The sequence below is a fragment of the Emys orbicularis genome, chromosome 16, assembly GCF_028017835.1.
Source record: "Emys orbicularis isolate rEmyOrb1 chromosome 16, rEmyOrb1.hap1, whole genome shotgun sequence".
NCBI classification, from domain to species: Eukaryota; Metazoa; Chordata; order Testudines; family Emydidae; genus Emys; species Emys orbicularis.
The window spans coordinates 24,291,944-24,298,936 of NC_088698.1; the positions used below are offsets into that span (position 1 = coordinate 24,291,944).

The 6,993-nt window shown below is 46.3% G+C and overlaps 2 non-coding genes across 2 annotated transcripts; one reads left to right on the top strand and one right to left on the bottom strand.

Moving 5' to 3' along the window:
- Positions 1 to 5,120: 5,120 nt before the first annotated feature.
- Positions 5,121 to 5,192, bottom strand: TRNAA-UGC (transfer RNA alanine (anticodon UGC)). Its single transcript has one exon. It is a non-coding gene; the product is annotated as a tRNA-Ala (tRNA).
- A 646-nt stretch (positions 5,193 to 5,838) lies between these two features.
- Positions 5,839 to 5,910, top strand: TRNAD-GUC (transfer RNA aspartic acid (anticodon GUC)). The gene has a single exon. It is a non-coding gene; the product is annotated as a tRNA-Asp (tRNA).
- The last annotated feature ends 1,083 nt before the right edge of the window (positions 5,911 to 6,993 follow it).

Consider the following 6,993-nt stretch of genomic DNA (forward strand, 5'->3'; position numbering starts at 1 on the left):
GCAGATATGTAGAGTACTTGACTTGAGCAAGTAAAGGGGTTTGTATGTGACCGTGGTATGCTGTAGCTTAAAAAAACAAAAAATATCTCTAGTGTTCCTGGTCATCCAGAATGAACACCTCATATGCACACCTGAAGTTCAAGACACACATGAGTATATAGCCCCTTCATGTTCCAGTATTCCTTTTGTCATTTGAATTCACCATAGAACCAGGATAGCCATAAACCTCCCACCTTCAAGCCACTTTTTCTTCTTTTTAATTCCTTTCCTGTCTCATCACTTTCTCCAACTGTTTTTTTTCTGCAACTTCCCTCTGCAATCAGCCTGCCTGTGTCTAGCCCCAGTGGGGAAAGAATTCCAAGACTTACTGTCCTGCTAGACAACACACCCAAAAATCCAATTGGTGCTGGTCATATTTCATTTGGTCGGCAAATGCTGTATGATTATTTGTATTGTCAATTTGTACAGTGGAAAACTCCTTTTGAAAAGTAAGAGGGCAAGGGGGGAATAGAGTATGTGAGAGATGCCTTGGGTTATTTTACAGAAATAATCTTTAATATAAAAAGTGAGCCTGACTAAAGCGTCATAAAAAGGTATCATGATTTCCTTGCATAGGCAAGTCAGCATCCCAAACTAAACTGGAGATGTATTTAAATGTGGAAAAAGCTGATGCAGCTTTGTTTGGGGTCTGACTGTTCAGTGTGTATCTCTAGAAATGTGGTGAGCTATTGTGTATAAAATAGGGGGGTTTTATCCTTAATAGAGACCATGGACCTGCAGTTATTGAAATATGGCCATAAATCGCTATTTGAAACTGTTTATACATTGTAAAAAAATGTAAAAATTGTTTATATTTTGGAAGGGGATTTTGTGAATTAAAACTGTTGTCTATTTCTTTTATATCTGCTGGCTAATTTTTCCTGTTTGTAGCAGGTTTGCAGAGTGCTAGACATGTCCTTATTAGTTAAATGGTTAAAAGTTAACTGTTTAAACCATTAAAGATATTTTGTTTAAACAGTTCACCAATTTAAGCTGCTGGGGCTGGGCCTGTTCCAGCCGTCACAGGGTCGGCAGGCCAGCCGGCCTGCGGGTTAACGGTTAAGGCAGGTTCACCAGTAAGACTAACGCTTACCGGTTAACATTTTTCACCCCTAGTCCTTATGATGCACACTAGCAAAGCAGGATACAAATCATGGCTAATTCTGAGTCCCTTCCTTAATACTGCCAAAGTCAAATCAAATGGTCCCTAAGGAAATTAAACTTGATAAGATATCGAACTTTGGCTTTTCTTAAGTATTTTTTGCATAAACTTTGAACCACAAATAGGTGTGGCAGACTTTGATTTTTTTTTAATGATTTCAATGGATATTATCAATGTTTAAGCATTTTGTTACTTTTATCAATTTTGCTGGGCTGGTCACCTGGTACATATGGATGATGCACTACTCCCCCAAGTCATATTATGTGGACAGTTGAAAACGGGAACACATATGTGGGGAGGTCAATGAAAACTATGTAAGGGCACACTCAGAGCTCACCTAAAAGGTGGCCAAGTCAACCCAAATACTTGGGGGGAAGCTGCTGCTGCTATACATCAGGATGGCAGCTGATCTATTGGTCTGTGTTTAAAACCATTGAACACTGCAGAACAGAACAAGGCCAAAGAGAAGCCTGAGCAAAGAAAGCAGGCTGTGACAAAAGCATGCGGTCACGTCTGCCTGACGTGGGCACCTCTGTGGATCCCTCATCAGTTTACATTTGCCCAAGATGCACTATAAGAAGCTCTCATATGTTGACTACGACGTGAGACACGGATGACAACAAAAGCCAATGTCAATGGCTAAACTTCTTCACTTATAGAATTTAACTGAAAGCAGTTCACAACTTTAAAGTGCAATTGAGCCTAGAAGATTATGTAATAATGGCACCTCCTCAACAGCTTTATTCCCTGGTTGTATATTCACAGTCCTATCTGCTTCAGTCAGTTAGTTTTTATTCTTAGCACTGTAGAGCCTGCAGCTCTGGAACTGCAAACTGTTCTTACCAGAACAGGACCACACTAGAGTAGCAGAGCCTAAACTGGATTAGTGTTCATTCTGGGCTGGCTTGAGCACAACCCTGCTTTTCAGATTCTGGGGTAACTTGGCAACTGGAGGAGGAGGAGAAACATCTCTTGTAATTTGAGCAAACAAGATATGGAACTACTGAAAGGCAATTATCTGGTAAACATCTTGATGTGCTGTGCAGAATTATAGAAGATTAGGGTTGGAAGAGACCTCAGGAGGTCATCTAGTCCAACTCCCTGCTCAAAGCAGGACCAACCCCAACTAAATCATCCCAGCCAGGGCTTTGTCAAGCTGGACCTTAAAAACCTCTAAGGATAGAGATTCCATCACCTCCCTAGGTAACCCTTTCCAGTGCTTCACCACTGTTTAGGAAATAGTGTTTCCTAATATCCAGTCTAGACCTCCCCCACTGCAACTTGAGAACATTGCTCCTTGTTCTGTCATCTGCCACCACTGAGAACAGCCAAGCTCCCTCCTCTTTGGAACCCCCCTTCAGGTAGTTGAAGGCTGTTATCAAATCCCCCCTCACTTTTCTCTTCTGCAGACTAAATAAACCCAGTTCCCTCAGCCTCTGCGTAAGTCATGTGCCCTAACCCCCTAATCATTTTCGTTGCCCTCCGCTTAGACTCTCTCCAATTTGTCCACATCCTTTCTGTAGTGGAGTGCCCAAAACTAGATGCAATACTCCATATGTGGCCTCACCAGTGCCGAATAGAGGGGAATAATCACTTCCCTCAATCCGCTTGCAATGTTCCTACTAGTGCAGCCCAATATGCCATTAGCCTTTTTGGCAACAAGGGCACACTTTTGACTCATATCCAGCTTCTCGTCTACTGTAATCCCCAGGTCCTTTTCTGCAGAACTGCCACTTAGCCAGTTGGTCCCCAGCCTGTAGCAGTGCATGGGATTCTTCCATCCTAAGTGCAGGACTCTGCACTTGTCCTTGTTGAAGCTCATCAGATTTCTTTTGGCCCAATCCTCCAATTTGTCTAGGTCACTCTGGGCCCTATCCTTACCCTCCAGCGTTTCTACCTCTCATCCACGAACTTGCAGAGGATGTAATCCATCCCATCATCCAGATCATTAATGAAGATGCTGAACAAAACCCCAACCCCTTGGCCACTCTGCTTGATATCGGGTGCCAACTAGCCATCAAGCCATTGATCACTACCATTGAGCCCGATGATCTAACCAGGTTTCTATCCACCTTATAGTCCATTCATCCAATCCATACTTTTTTAACTTGCTGGCAAGAATACTGTGGGAGACCTATCAAAAGCTTTGCTAAAGTCAAGATATATCACATCCACCACTTTCCCCATATCCACAGAGCCAATTATCTCATCATAGAAGGCAGTCAGGTTGGTCAGGCATGACTTGCCCTTGGTGAATCCATGTTGACTGTTCCTGATCACCTTCCTCTTCTCCAAGTGCTTCAAAATGGATTCCTTGAGGACCTGCTCCATGATTTTTCCAGGGCGTGAGGTGAGGCTCACCAGTCTGTAGTTCCCCGGATTCTCCTTCTTCCCTTTTTTAAAGATGGAAAAAGGCAAATATAGTGCCCAATAGTCTAGGACCTCCCCCAATTGCCACGAGTTTTCAAAGATAATGGCCAATGGCTCTGCAATCACATCAGCCAACTTCCTCAGCATCCTTGGATGCATTGCGTCTGGCCCCATGGCCTTGTGCATGTCCAGCTTTTCTAAATAGTCCTTAACCTGTTCTTTCACCACTGAGGGCTGCTCACCTCCCCATGCTGTGCTGCCCAGTGCAACAGTCTGGGAGCTGACCTTGTCTGTGACAACCGAGGCAAAAAAAAGCATTGAGTACTTTAGCTTTTTCCACATCATCTGTCACTTGGTTGCCTCCCTATTCAGTAAGGATCCCACACTTTCCCTGCCCACCTTCTTGTTCCTAACATACCTGTAGAAACCCTTCTTGTTCCCCTTCACATCCCTTGCTAGCTGTAACTCCAATTGTGCTTTGGCCTTCCTCATTACACCTCTGCATGCATGAGCAATATTTTTATACTCCTCCCTCGTCATCTGTCCAAGTTTCCACTTCTTATAAGCCTCCTTTTTGTGTTTAAGCTCCCCAACGATTTCTCTGCGAAGCCAAGCGTGTCGCCTGCCATATTTGCTATTCTTTCTGCACAGAGTCTAGGCTTAAATGAAATTGCTACAGTCAGACTCAATGTGATAAACCTTATCCATAGGCTTTTCTGTACCCTCAATTCTGCAACCACGGTCTGGCTGATCGATAGCCTTCTGTATTCTGCACTGATCCTGACAGAATGCACCTCGGATGGACCCTCTCCCCTAGCATTGTGAATTGAAAGGAAGCAGTAGGCACGCTTCCCTGGGAGGTGGCAAAGAACAGCTCTGGAAGAAGTGGGCTGTAGCCCACGAAAGCTTATGCTCTAATAAATTTGTTAGTCTCTAAGGTGCCACAAGTACTCCTGTTCTTTTTGCGGATACAGATTAACACAGCTGCTATTCTGAAACATTCAGAATGAGTCCGTTGGCAGGAAGGAAGAGTTTTGCATTCTCTAGGTTAAACCACTGGCTCCACTTCCCTTTCCCTTCACCTACTGTTGCGATGCTCCTTATTGCTAGAGCCGTTGCTCAGGCCGCATCAATTTGCTTTAAAGCTAGTTAGGGGCTGAGGGCAGCAATGGGCATTGGTGGTAGAAATAACGTACCTCACACTTGGGCTATAGTTTGAATCATATCCGAGTGTATCTTCTGCAGTGCAAATACAGGACATTGATTTAAAATGTTACTGCACGCGGTACCTAAGCAGCACTACCCCAGTGGGGTGATGGGGGTTTTTTAAGGGCCCTGGGGGCCTGCGTCAGGAGTCAGCACTTGTTGCAATGAGGTTGCATCAGCTCCCCGCGTGCATTGCTCGGGCGCTTCCTGCCGCGCGCGGTTACTCCGCGGTACTACGCGCTTTTTGGCCGCTTTCTCGTGACACGCAGCAAACCCCGGAAGAGCGAGTTGGTGGAAGGCAAAATTCTGCTGCCGCCTTCCCGGGCGAACCCAGCCCCAAAAGTGGAGATGCCGGGGATTGAACCCGGGGCCTCATACATGCAAAGCATGCGCTCTACCACTGAGCTACATCCCCTTCATAACAACAGTTCTGCAAAGAACCTCTACATCGATGCACAAGGCTAAAAAGGCTCTTCCCTCTCTCCACGGCTGGTTTCTATTCAACACCTTCCTCCCCCCGGGGCCCCACATCCGCTCCTTCCACTGCGATCCTTCCCAGACAGCATCCGCCCAGCCCGGCTTTCTGTGCCGCACGGAGCCGGCGCCCTCCGCTGCTAGCCCCAGCCTGCAGCCCTCTCGCCCCAGGCGCTGCGCTACCTGCCCCCCCAGGCAACATGCACAACTACCGGCGCCCCCTCGGCTGGGCAGGGTCTTGCAGGCACCGCACCACGCACCGCGCGCGACTCCCCCTGCAGGCGGCGTTACCTGGACAGCCCCGTGGCTCTGGCGCGTGCCAGGCGCTTTATCCGCGCTGCGAATTGTGCAGCCTGTCGCGTCTGTGGCTGGGGGGTGTCCAGGCGCTGCACCCCAAGGGGGTGGAGGAAGCGGCTGCTTGTGCGTGCAATAGACGTGCAATAGAAGGCAGCGTGGGTGCAGGGTAAAGCCCAGCTGCTGGCCCAGGAGCCTGTGCAATAAAAGCCCCACCGAAAGGCAACGTTGGTTGCATTGCAGCGCGCGTGTCCGGTATATCACAGCTTGTGGTAGAACTTTTACCAGGTACATCCTCGTTAGTATAGTGGTAAGTATCCCCGCCTGTCACGCGGGAGACCGGGGTTCGATTCCCCGACGGGGAGGCCACAACACTTTTATTTCCTTCCTCTTCTATTTAAGGGGAATTTTGGCTTTGAGGATGGGGAGGAAAAACCCAAACCCTTCATGAAAGGTGTCACCCTTATACAAGCCAGTCTTAGCACAGAAACATCTTGGGCCAAGCAGCCTGTTCAACTGTTGCTGGTAAATTATTTTGCTTCAATGGTATACCTCCAAAAATGATGTCCTCCACCCCAAATTGGTCACCTGCGGTGTGGGGTCATTTATTGCAGGAGATGTTACTGCAGTGACAGAGATGCAACTCCATTAAAAACATTATTGTGCTGTAAAAAGGTTTGATGTATGGATAACCTACATATATATCCATGTAACCTAGATGAGAGAAATGGAAACTGCTTTGAAGTTAATGGAGTAATAAACTGGGGGGGGCCGGAATGCACCTCTCTATTCACACCCCACATGCTATTGTCATAATTTTTGTACAAAGTATGCCTTGTGAGGTATCATTTGAAAACTAATAACTCGCTGGTCAATAATGTCATGATGAAATGTGTGTTGCAACATTATATGTAGACTTATGAACATAAGCTGAAATGATCACTGAAGTGTGTTTACCAGACAAGTCCCAGCAGTGGGTAAACCTGTTTCTGAAAGACAAAGAACCAGCTGACAAAACTAGCCAGGTGTCAACAAAGCTGATGGACAATTACCTATCAAGTGGCCATTCTTTGGCAAGGAACTGTTTAGGACCAAACAGATCTGCCTCTTAGCAAACAACAGCATGCAATCTCTTTCACCACCAGATCCCTTGATTCCAACCTTGCAGTGGAAATGAACTTTCTCTCTGGGTAACCCTCAGGAAAATGCATTTCAAAGCATGACTAAACTATAAAAGTGAGGGGCAAAACCACCCCAAGTTCTCTGTCCCTAGCCATCTCTTTCCTTGTCACCGAAGAAGACAAAAGAAGCAGCCATTGGACTTTGGGCAAGATCCTGGCCTGAAATTTGGTCAGCCCTGTTGCTGGAAGCAGGTGGTAAGAATTTTATCTTGAACCTAGTCTAGCTTGTAAAATTGTATTTCTCATGTAACCATTTCTGACTTTATA